At 38.5% G+C, this 13,234-nt stretch overlaps 1 pseudogene; it reads left to right on the top strand.

Moving 5' to 3' along the window:
- The first annotated feature begins 3,315 nt into the window (after nucleotides 1-3,315).
- Nucleotides 3,316-3,439, top strand: LOC138396181 (small nucleolar RNA SNORA70; annotated as a pseudogene).
- The last annotated feature ends 9,795 nt before the right edge of the window (nucleotides 3,440-13,234 follow it).

Below are 13,234 nucleotides of genomic sequence, written 5' to 3'. Positions count from 1 at the left end.
GTCATCTTAGGATATTAAAGGAAATGGGAAAGACATTCTAGTTAAAAACATCTTCATTAAGTCATATTTTTTTTTTTTCTTCTAACTCATCCTATCCCCAAGTTAAGGACATCCAAAATTACTGGGTTTTGGCCAGATCAGAACTCAATTTCAGTACCTTGCCTTTCCCATAGTTAATCCCACTGATAAGTTACTTCCCAAATCTTAGGTGAATCAGTCCTCAGCTGTGACTCGTGGAAGTCTGCTGGTGGGACATGATTTGTTTTGAACTAACATCAATCCTGTCTCATTTCTTTCTCCATGAAGAATATTGACGGGTTAATAGGCCAGAATTTTAGCACTGGGTTATTTGTCAACTATGACTTTGTAAACATTTTGTGGTGACTATTACCTACCATTTATATTTTGGTGTAATTCCAAAAGGTTTCATTTAAAGATTGCTATTTAAATGTCTGTTGCTCTGATCTGATTATTTGCAACTGTCAAAAACTTGTCATTTACCTTGGACTGCTTTTAGTAGGCCCATGGATTTCTAAGGGTTAAATGAGAGTTCGGTTTGTAGTCTATGGGAGATAGGACAAAGATAATGTGAAATTGTTTCAATAATTCTACATAACCAAAGGGTATTGGAAGATATGAAGCAAGGGACTTAAAAGTCCAACTTTTATAAAGATACATTAAAAGTTTTCTTACATAGTTCTGAAGTTTTGACAAATGTATACAGTTAACCACAATTAAAATACAGAACAGTTTCTTCATCCCCCAAAGTTCCCCTGTGCCCCATTGTAGTCAACTCCTAATCCCCAGCCCTTGGTAACCACTGATCTGTTTATTCTTATGATTTTGTTTTTCAATACTCATACCTGGGCTCATGCAATATATAATCCTTTTGAGTCTGACCTCTAACTTAGCATGATGCATTTGAGACTCATCCATTTTGCATATGTCATTAATCTGTTCCTTTTTAATGGTGGATGTATGACTGTGTATCCATTCCCAGCCGAGGGACATTTGGTGGTTTCCAGTTTGGGGCAATTACGAATAAAGCTGCTATAAACATTCACATATAGGCTTGTGTGTAACATACATTTCATTTTATTTGTATAAATACTCTAGGAATGGAGTTACTGGGCTGTGTGGTAAGCTGCCAAGCTGTTTTCCAAAGTAACTGAACCATTTAGTAATCAAGAGATTGGTTTTTTAAAGAAGAAGAATAGTGTTAAGAGATTTTATAGGACAGTGAAGAGCTAATTTGTTTTAAAGATACTGTGCCTACTATGTGCTAGGCATTATTCTAAGCATTGAGGATAGAACTGTGAACATGGGCACAGTTCGTGCCCTTTGAGTTTGTAGTCAGTGGGGGAGCTAGATATTCAATAAGATGCTACGAAGGAAAACAAGGATGCTATGAGGGAGAAGAGTAAACAGGATGTAATTTAGACTGGCCAGAGAGAAGGTATTTGTCAGGAATAGCTGAGACCTGAAGGATAAGTAGGGGAGTTATTGGAGAGTATAAAAATGTGTTACTTTTTAGACATTTCAGAGTGTATGCGGCTTAACTTGGCCTCATGACAATCACATAGAAAATCAGAAGAAAACTTAAAAAGCTTTAACTTCGAGTCCATTTTGTGGGTTTTGTTTTGAGAGACAGGATCTTCCTCTGTTTCCCAGGCTGGAGTGCAGTAGTGCAATCATAGCTAACTATAACCTCCAATGCCTAGGCTCAATTTCTTAATTTTTTGTTGGGGTAGTCTCACTATCTTGCCCAGGGTGTTCTTGAACTCCTGGCCTCAGCAGTCCTCCTGCCTTGGCCTCTCAAAGTGCTAAGGGGTACAGGCATGAGCCACCTAGCTCAATCAGCTTTGAGTATATTCGTTGAAATCTTTGCTTGTATGTCAGACATTGCAGGGCAGACATCTCATTGAATCCTTGCCAACCTTTGTACGTGCTAGGTACCCATATTACAGATGACAGACGGATGCATGAAGAGGTTAGGTATTGGGAGCTTACCTTTTAAATTACCCTATTGCTGGATGAATTTATTTCAATATTTACGTTTGCCTGCTGGTTCCTTCCAGTCATATGTGGGCTCTAGTATAATCGTGACTTCATTCTCTTTTCTACTAGAGCCACAATTTACTTGAAGACACCAATTATTGCCCCTTAGTCACATGTGAGCTAAACACTTTCAGTTCTTCAGCCTGAGCAAGAGCGAGACCCCGTCTCTACTAAAAAATAGAAAGAAATGATCTGGACAACTAAAAAAATAAAGAAAAAATTAGTCGGGCATGATGGTGCATGCCTGTAGTCCCGGCTATTCGGAAGGCTGAGACAGGAGGATTGCTTGAGCCCAGGAGTTAGAGGTTGCTGTGCGCTAGGCTGACACCGTGGCACTCTAGCCAAGGTAACAGAGCGAGACTCTGTCTCCAAAAAAAAAAAAAAAAAAGAAAACACTTTCAGTTCCTACAGTTGTTTCTTAATTTTATGTCACATGGTTCCTAGATTCTTCCCATGCTGTACTCTTTTCCAGTTTATAGATTTTATTTTAATAAGAGAAAAATCTCATTTTAATGTGTATACATAAGCCTCAGAAAATGAGGATTTCAGTTTATAGCTTTTAAAGTTTTCACCAAAATTAAATATGACTGGATGCATAAAATATTCTCTTAATCTAGAGTGTGCTTCTGTTAATGTAATTTGAGATAAGTCATCTTTTTTGGGTGTTAGTTTCTTAAATTTATGCGTTTGGACTAGATGATCATTGGTATAAGTGGGGAAAAGCTATCCCTTTTGTCATTTCTCTATTGGGGACAGTACTACCTATCTCTCAAGATTGTTGTGAAGATGAAATGAGTTAGTAAATAAGGCATCCCTCGCCCAGTATCTGGCCTACTATATGCAGCCAATAAAAGATAGCTTTTATTAATTACAGTTTGGAAGATCATGGCACGGTCGCTTTAAGCAACTCCATTGTACTTCTAAATTATGGTCAAGAAACATCACCTGATTTTTTAAAATGCAAATTATATTTTAGGAAGATCTCCTTTAAACCCTTTGTATGGTGTTTTTTTTTCCGCCTTACACTTTTATTTTGGAATAACAAGGTTTACAGAAAAGTTGCAAAGATAAGATGGAGTTTCCATATACCCCTCACCTAGTTTGCATCTCCTAATGTTATCATCTTACATTACCGTAGTATGTTGTCAAAATTAAGAAACCAACATTGGTGTGTTACTGTTAATCTCTAGGTTTTATTCTGACTTCACAAAGTTTTCTATTAATGGTTTTTCCTGTTCCAGGATTCAATCCAGGATGCCACACCACTGTATGGTTAATTTTTTAAAAAATTGTGATGGCTATAAACACCAGCCTCCTTTTTAGTGTTCGCACGCATCCTGTCACTTGTGCAGGTTGCTCTAAGGGACCTTTGGAGACAGCCCTTTCCAATATACTTTCATGTCTCAGACCTTGGGCTGTCCCCAGTCTAGGCTCCAGACAGGTACTCGAGGTACCTTTGGAAAGCCCCAGTGCACTGTGGCCAGAATTCACATTGGCCAAGTCATCATGTTTGTCCCCACAAAGCTGCAGAACAAGGAACATGTGATTGAGGCCCTATGGAAGGCCAAATTCAAGTTCGCTGGCTGCCAGAAAATGCACATCTCAAAGAAGTGGGGCTTTACCAAGTTGAATGCAGACGAATTTGAAGACCTGGTGGCTGAGAAGCTGTTCATCCTGGGTGGGTATGGAGTCAAATACATCCCCAGTCATGGTCCCCTGGACAAGTGGCAGGCCCTGCATTCATGAGGGCTTCTGCTGTGCTGCCCCCTCCTCACCTAGGCCCACCAATAAATCTTTCTGCTGTCCACAACAACAACAACAAAAGCACTTCAAATGTTGGGAGTTTATATTTATCTATGCTATATTTCATCATCTAGGTGAGATAATTTTGAATCTAGAGACTGCTAACTAGCATAAGTAAAAATGTGGGCTTTGTGACTTACAAATCTGATATTTATGTTTCTGTGTTTTTACTTAAATTACTGGTTTAAGTATTAAACTAGGTCCAAAGCCAGAGGCCTGCGGAACTGCACTAGAGAACAGTTATTTGATTATAGTGTTCCAGCTAATTGCAAAGCCACCTAATAATACTATAATCTAGGCCATATTTCATAATGTTAATCACAAGGCAGTCATGAAAATTTTACCAACTGTTTAGTAAAAGCAAGGTGAATTAGGTGATAACTTTAAATTTACTTTCCTTTTTTTGGCAGACAAAAATAATTTGTTCTACTACTTAGAGTTAATAAGGTCAAGGTGGGAGTGTAATCTTTGTACTAGGAATTAAATGTTTTTATTTTAAACAATGATAGTCTCCTTAAAAAAGTTCAGGTAGTTTTACTTTTTGTCAGACTTTACATTTAAAGCTAATTCGGAACAGATCAAAGCAACAACGTAGTCTGGATATTGCCTTTAACACAATCTCTCTTTTTTTTTTTTTTGAGACAGAGTCTCACTCTGTTGCCCAGGCTAGTGTGAGTGCCGTGGCGTCAGCCTAGCTCACAGCAACCTCAAACTCCTGGGCTCAAGCAATCCTCCTGTCTCAGCCTCCCGAGTAGCTGGGACTACAGGCATGTGCCACCATGCCCGGCTAATTTTTTCTATATATATATTTAGCTGTCTATATAATTTCTTTCTATTTTTAGTAGAGATGGGGTCTCGCTCTTGCTCAGGCTGGTCTCGAACTCCTGAGCTCAAACGATCCGCCCACCTCGGCCTCCCAGAGTGCTAGGATTACAGGCGTGAGCCACCGCGCCCGGCCAACACAATCTCTTTTGATACATTGTCTAAATTGTAGGTTATTGCTTGTGTAAAACCAAATAGATTTTGTTAAAATAGACCTAAGTCAAAAGTAGGCAGTTTTATTTATTCCAGTAAAAAAGCATAAGTTAACAGAGGATAGTGTGATGTGATCCTGTAAGTGTGGTTTCCAGAGGTTAAATACCAGATGGCTAATAAGGAAAGAACATAAATATTCCGTCTGCTTATATATTTAGTAAAATCATGTGATTTAGGGAATATCCTAGTTGGTGTGACAATTAGAGTTGCCACATAAGCAATCTGAGTTTGAGTTCTAGTGCTGTCTGGAGGCACCCAAACTGAGGAAGTGGTTCTCAACCCTCTGGTGAGGATATCCGCAATATTTCCTAAGGCCTGGGTGTAAGAGGTGCAGCTATATCAGTGCAGCAAAGCAAGGACCTCACTTTAGCTGTTACCATACCTTCTTGATTGACCCTTTGGACTTCTTTGTTGAGCCTCTTAAAGGATTCTATTAATATACAGAACTGACAACTCAGTAAATGTATAATAAGAAATGAGGGCTGGGCGCGGTGGCTCACGCCTGTAATCCTAGCACTCTGGGAGGCCAAGGCGGGCGGATCGTTTGAGCTCAGGAGTTCGAGACCAGCCTGAGCAAGAGCAAGACTCCATCTCTACTAAAAATAGAAAGAAATTATATGGACAGCTAAAAATATATATAGAAAAAATTAGCCGGGCATGGTGGTGCATGCCTGTAGTCCCAGCTACTCGGGAGGCTGAGACAGGAGGATCCCTTGAGCTTAGGAGTTTGAGGTTGCTGTGAGCTAGGCTGACGCCATGGCACTCACTCTAGCCTGGGCAACAGAGTGAGACTCTGTCTCAAAAAAAAAAAAAAAAAAAGAAATGAGGTGATTTTTATTCAGTTGTGGTTGGGTACAAAGAACATTTTCTCATAGCTGTCTTTATATTGAGGTTAGGGATGCATTTCTTGGAACTCAATTTCTCCATTAATTTGTCTAAGAGGTATCCAGTGGGGAAAAAAAAATTTTTTAAATCTAAAAAATTTTTTAAAAGTCTTTATTATTTTATACAACTGCTCAGCTCATGAGTATTTTTCTTTGGTGTTGTAATACATGATTCTGAATTTTGAGTTAAACTGCCTTCCTTGAGGTTGTTTCTTGTGAAATTGGAAATACAGAAAATTCAAGAAGTTTCCTTTCATTGCTTGGAACACCACACACTGGCCCCACCCCCCACTCCCTACCCCCTACCCCTCCATGCACAGAAAAGTCTGGTCTTGTGTTTAAAAAAAAAAAAAAAAAGCAGTATATTCTAGAAATGTTGCTTTTCAAATTTAGGCAGTGTTTTTTCTTTTAGGTATCTTACTGTGCTGTTTTAAATTCGGATCATCCATGTTTTTAAGGGGTGTAGACCAACTTGAAAAGAATTCTAAAAGTAACCAATATAATTAAAGACTAAAAATGACTTAATTATGAGGCACTGGATTAAAAAAATAGTTGTTTAGCCTGGCAAATACCAAGAAATTATTACTGTCTTCAAGTACATGAAGACTATTTTAAGTCTGCAGAGGGTGCTGTTCAAAGTGAAATTCACACAAAGTCTAAATTCCCTTATACCCTCCAAACTCTGGGATAACCTTTAAATTAGAGTGAGTGCTATAATGGCTAATTAAGCATGGCAACTCCATAAATGCTTAGCATGAAATGCGCTACAAAGGGTGTGCGTGAGAACTGAAGCTTAAACTAAAAAAACAGACTTGTATCCTAGATTGTTTAGGAAGGACAGAGAAGCTTTTTATTTAGTAGAGGACCTCTTGTCTCTAGGGGGAAATAACCCACTATAAGTGGCAGAAAGGTGTTGTGAAGTCAGAAGACCTGAGATCCATGCTCAACAGCAACTTGAAGTTAGACTTTAATTACATCACTTAGCAAGGCTAAGTTATAGCTATAAAATTAGAGCGTAGGAAGGAAGGAAAGGATCAAGAAGACTAAGTTTTTAAAAACTTTTTAGAAAAGTACTTTGAGGAATACACAGATGTAAAAGAAACCTATTGTGTTTTTCCCATCAGAATATAGTTTTTCAAACTTTTAACTATGATCCACAGTAAGAAATATATATACATATACATATATAAATACATATATATATATATATATATATATATTTTTTTTTTTTTGAGACAGAGTCTTGCTTTGTCACCCAGGCTGGAGTGCAGTGGCGCGATCATAGATCACTGCAGCCTCCAACTCCTGGACTCAGGCGATCCTCCTGCCACAGCCTGCCGAGTAGCTGGGACTACAGGCATGTGCCACCATTTGTAGCTAATTTTTCTATTTTTGTAGAGATGAGGTCTTGCCATGTTGCCCAGGCTGGCCTCAAACTCCTGGCCTCAAGTGATCCTCCTGCCTCAGCCTCCCAAAGTGCTGGGATTACAGCACTGAGCCACTGTGCCAGGCCAGAAATATATTTTATATTGCAGCACAATACAAACACACACTGTTATTTCACTGTATATAAGACATTTTTAACTGGAAGTTGTTAAATGCTGCTGATTATAATTATTACGTGCCATTGAATATAAAATACCAATTTAGAGATGTTAAAATATGGAAAAATGTGTATCTTAAAATTGGGGTTACAATTTGTGTGTCAATTACTGAAACAAAAATTTCAGGGAATAGTACTACCTGTGACAGAAAATGTCATGACTTATTAATGAATTGCAGCCAATAGTTTGGAAACTGTTGATTCTGGTCACTGATAGTCAAAATGAGGTTGTAGGTTAAAATAACTGCATCCTTTCTCTTTAGCATGAAAGCACAGGGTCTCAACTGGTCCAAGCATTCAAGCACTCCTGAAGCTTACATTTGAAAATATTTGGTCTTGCCCACCAATCATCACAACCCACCTCATTGGAAGGTGGCATGGCTTTACTTTAGATTTGAATCTTTATAATAGGATGTGAATTGAGCTTTCCTGCATAACAAAACTGCTCTAGTACTTCAATCAATAATACAGATTGTATTCTGGGTTCCTGAGCCAGCACACACTGTTAAATTAATTGTAACATAGCTTCTGCCAAAAGCAGCTGTGACAATGGATATTTATGAAAGCAAGCCAGTGGTTGTCACAGTTGGCTGGGCATCAGAATAGCTTATGAAGCTTGTTAAGCATAGATGCCAAGCCCTTCCTGGCCAACTGAATCAGAACTGCTTGGGGTAAAACTTGACCATCTCCATGTTTCATGAGCTCTATTGGGAATTCTGATGTCCAACCAGGTTTGAGAATCCTAGTTCAAGGGCCTGCCAATCACACATTCCATTAGATTTTTTTTTTTAAATAACAGCTTTATTGATATATGTCACAACTATAAAATTCATCCTTTTAAAGTGTACAATTCAATGGTCTTTAGTATCTTCACAAAGTTGTGCAACCATCACCATAATCTAATTTTGGGAGATTATTTCATGACCTCAAAAAGAAGTTCCCTTTTTAAGGGCAAAAAACCACCCAGAAGACTCCCTTTACAATTCATGGGGTCAGTTTGCCCCCCAGCCTCAGGCCTAGAACAAACACTTGGGGGACTGCAATGACCAAGATTGATTTAAATTAATGAAAATTTAGCTTCTGGGGCTGCAGGGGGAAGAGAGTGGACAAAATCCCAATTCTTTTGGAGAGGAAGACAACCAGCAGTATTGATCACAGACAAGTTACTTATAATTTCCAAGTCTTGTTCCCCTTGTCTCTAGAATGGGAACAGCTTTATTATGGGTTTGAATGCAATACATGTAAAACATTTAACTTCATATATGGCACACAATAAACTTTATTAGGTAATAGCTACTTTTATCTTTTATAAAATCATTACTGAAGGTATTGTTTTTCTTAAGAGGTCATGTGATAAACTTTTCTTAGATTTTAGTAATAGGAAAAAATTTTCTCCTGGTCTCCTTAAAGTAGAAAGAACATTATTGCCAGGAAGCTCAGAGATGGAATATTTATTTATATTTTTTGTTGAGATGGGGGTCTCACTATGTTGGTCAGGCTGGTCTCAAACTCCTGGCCTCAAGCAATCCTCCCGCCTCAACCTTTCAAAGTGCTGGGATTATAGGCAAGAGTCACTTTACCTGGCCCAGAGTTGGAATTTGATATTTAAGTGTAATCTGCCTTTTCCTCAGCAGATCTTTAATCTTGAACTGTTCGTTTTACTTTAAAATGCCTTAACTATGTTTTTAGACATAAGCAGGGGATAAATTATCAATAAAGAAATGAAGTAGGTTTTGGGGACCAAGATACATATACAAATTAATTCATCTGGCTTTTTTATTTTTTAATATATATTTGTTTATTTTGAGATGGGGTCTCACTGTGTTGCCTAGGCTGGCCTTAAACTCCCAGGCTCAAGTAATTTTCCTGCCTCAGTCTCCTGAGTAGCTAGCACCACAGGTGTGCATCACCTCACCTAGCTTCATCTGGCTTTTTTTTTTTTTAATTTCAAAATATTAAGGGGGTACAAATGTTTTTGTTACATGGATAGCTTTTATAATGCTTAAGTCAGGACTATCAGTGTGCCCATCACCTGAATAGTGCTCATTGTACCTGTTAGGTAGGTTTTTACCCCTCTCCCCTGCTACCTTTCTTGATTTCCAATGACTTTTACTTCTCTTTGTGCCCATCAATTAATTCCACATTATTAAAAAGTACATGTGGTGTTAGTTTTTCCATTTTTTTTTTTGAAACAGAGTCTCACTCTGTTGCCCGGGCTAGAGTGCCGTGGCGTCAGCCTAACTCACAGCAACCTCAAACTCCTGGGCTCAAGCAATCCTTCTGCCTCAGCCTCCTGAGTAGCTGGGACTACAGGCATGTGCCACCGTGCCTGGCTAATTTTTTCTACATATTTTTAGTTGTCTAGCTAATTTCTTTCTATTTTTAGTAGAGACAGGGAGGTCTCACTCTTGCTCAGGCTGGTCTTGAACTCCTGACCTAGAGCGATCCTTCCACTTTGGCCTCCCAGAGAGCTAGGATTACAGGCATGAGCCACCATGCCCGGCCTGTGCCACACTTTTATTTGCACTGCACTCATTGCATCATCCCCAAAAGCCTTCTGAATCACCCGAATAGTTTCCACCAAGGAATGTTTAAGCTTAACGCAAAATTTGATGCAGATTCTCCTCTACTTGCTCATTTTGTGACATTCACACAGTACACACACTCACTCAATGGCATCTGGCGCCCCACTGTCTAGTACAGTGAGTCATTGTTCACACATGTGCATTCCAGTCCACTCTCCTTGGCTGCCACGTTACATTGATGTCCTGAAAACCATTCCTGTTATATTAACAGCCAGATCCTTTCCGGACAGGCCTCATACTTCACTTAGGATAATGGTCTCCAGTTCCATCCAAATTACTGCAAAAGATATGAATTCATTTCTTTTTATGGTTGAGTAGTACTCCATGGTATATACATATATCGCATTTTGTTAATTTGCTCATAAACTTATGGGCATCATCTGGCTTTTAAAAAAATAGTGATAAAACACAGAATATAAAAGTTACCATCTTAACCATTTTTAAATGTACAGTTCAGTGGCATTAAATAATAATACACTCAAATCATTATGCAAGCATCATCACCATCTCCAGAACTCTTTTCCTCTTGCAAAACTGAAACTCTGTACCCATTAAACAATAATTTTCCATTTCCCTCTCTCCCCAACCCCTGGCAACTACCACTTTACTTTCTGTCTCTATGAATTTTCTTTTTTTTTTTTTTAAGAGACAGAGTCTTGCTCTGTCACCCAAGCTGGAGTGCAGTGGAGTGTTCATAGCTCACTGCAACTTCCAACTCCTGGGCTCAAGAGCTACTCCCATTTCAGCCTCTTGAGAAGTTGGGACTATAGGAACACACCACTACACCCAGCTGTCTCTATGAATTTGACTGCTCTAGGTAATTCTTATAAGTGGAATCATATAGCATTTGTCTTTTTAAGATTGGCTGATTTCACTTAGCATAATTTTTTCAAGGTTCATCTATGTTGTAGCACATGTCTGAATTTCCTTTTTAGGGCTAAATATTCCATTGTACATATGTACCACTTTTTTCTTATCCATACATTCATTGGACTCTTGTGAATAATGCTGTGAACGTGGATGTACAAGGATCTCTTGAAACCCTGCTTTCAATTCTTTTGGATGTACTTTTAATTTCTTTATTTTTAAAAAATTAAAAAGCCTACAGCACCTGGTAGTCCCAAGCGATCTCCCATCCAAGTACTAACCAGGCCCGACCAATTCTTTTGGATGTATACCCAGAAGTAGAATTATATCATCATGTGGTTTAATTTTTTGAGGAAACTCCATACTGTTTCCACAGTGGCTGTACCATTTTGCATTCCCACAACAATGCACCAGGGTTCCAATTTCTCCACATCCTCACCAACACTTGTTATTTTCTCTTTATTTGATAATAGCCATCCTAATGGGTATGAGATGGTCTCTGATGGTTTTGATTTGCATTTTTTGATTAGTGATATTGAACATCTTTTCATGTGGTTATTGGCCATTTGTATATCTTCTCTGGAGAAATGTCTCTTCAAGTCCTTTGCCCATTTTTTAATGGGTTTTGTTGTTGAATTATAGAGGTTCTTCATATATCCTGATTATAAACCCCTTATCGGATATGTGATTTGCAAATATTTTCTATTATATGGGTTACCTTTTTGCTGTTGATTGTGTCCTTCATCCTTCATCTGGCTTTTAAACTAAGAAATAAAAAATAAAAAAATCTGCTTAATAAATAAAATGAATATCATTAATCTTCAATTTTAGATCAGAAGCAGTGAAAGGCAGGGATAGGGCAGGAAGATAGGAAATGAAGCTGAAGAGAATATGAAGACAGAAGACAGTTATGGAGCCAGAGAAAGGCAAACACAAAAGTGTATAGTTCTTAATATTTGTGTCACAAATATTTCTATCTCATTTAGCTACTCACTTGAGTTTTAGTGATACTACTCTTGCCTTTAGTAATTTCATTAATTCATTCAAAAAGCAAGAATGTCTACAACTACGGCGTTGCCTGCACCCAAGAGGCTTACATCTTTTAAGGTAGACATGTATTAAGCACTAAGGTAGAATGAAATAAGTACAATAATGTAAGTGTTGTAGAGAGGAAGTCTACGCGGAACAGTTAACATTCCAGCACAAGCAGCTCTGCCAGCTCAGAATAAGCTCCTAGTCTCTGTCAGAGGCTTTCCTGATATTCCTAACCACTTTTCAACAGGACATTCTTCTACGAGTTGAAATTCCTGAAGTGGAAAAGCCATGTCTTTTCCAATCTAGGTTGAAACACAAAAATGACAACATATTTTAAAGACAATCAGTAATAAAATTCAAGCTCTTGGCTATAAAGGAACTTCATTTTCAAGGCCATAATGATTTAATTTAGCATAGGTCCCTATCTTCTTCATCCCGTTCCCCTCCTATGATTTTACCAACGCTTAGTGTTTCTTAGCCATTTCCTCTTTTTTATGTTGGTGTTCCTGTTGAAATGAACTTTAGCATGGCTTTTTCAACTACTAGACAGTCTGGTCTGTGGTGAGTGGAGGAAATCACCAAGTGTGGTCAACTTTTGTTGGAAACCGACTATTGCCAGTGATAGGGGATTTCTATGAAGTAACTGAATTGAATACAGTTACATTTTTAGCTCATTTTCCCCTAGGGCATCATATTCTATAGCACTTCTGGCTATCAGCGCTAGAAGATAGGCTGTTTTGAAATATTAGTTTGAGCGGTTAGGTGAGGTGGCTCATGCTTGTAATTCTAGCACTTTGGGAAGCCGAGGCAGGAGGATCACTTGAGGCCAGGAGTTCTGGACCAACCTGAGCAACATAGGGAGATCCCGTCTTTACATAATATATAAAAAATTAGCTGGGCGTGGTGGCATGTGCCTGTAATCCCAGCTACTTGGGAAGCTGAAGCACAAGGATCACTTGAGCCCAGGAGTTTGAGGCTGCAGTGAGCTATGATGATGCCACCGCACTCTAATCTGGGCGACACAGCGAGACCCTGTCTCAAAACAAAAAACTCTCAAAACAAACAAGCAACCCCCCCCCCAAAGAAAACCCAGAAATATTATTTTGAGTGATGTTAACATATTTTCAATTGTGGATTTAAAGAGGTTTCACATCCTAAACCAAATGGCAGAAGCTAAAATAAATGTTTTCTATTTTTTGGTGACATAGTTACTATTGTAATGGAATAGCATTACAAACCCAGTTTCTTTGTATGTGTAGTGTCACTAGACCCACACCGTAGCTGTCAAGAACCTCTCTAAGCACGTAGGAACTTTGTTTCCTTAAGATAAATTTTTGTTATATTCTATTCAGAAGGCACCCCAT

Source organism: Eulemur rufifrons, chromosome 15 (assembly GCF_041146395.1).
Source record: "Eulemur rufifrons isolate Redbay chromosome 15, OSU_ERuf_1, whole genome shotgun sequence".
NCBI classification, from domain to species: domain Eukaryota; kingdom Metazoa; phylum Chordata; class Mammalia; order Primates; family Lemuridae; genus Eulemur; species Eulemur rufifrons.
Note: the sequence above shows the minus strand (reverse complement) of the source record. Positions and strands in the feature narration are given on the sequence as shown.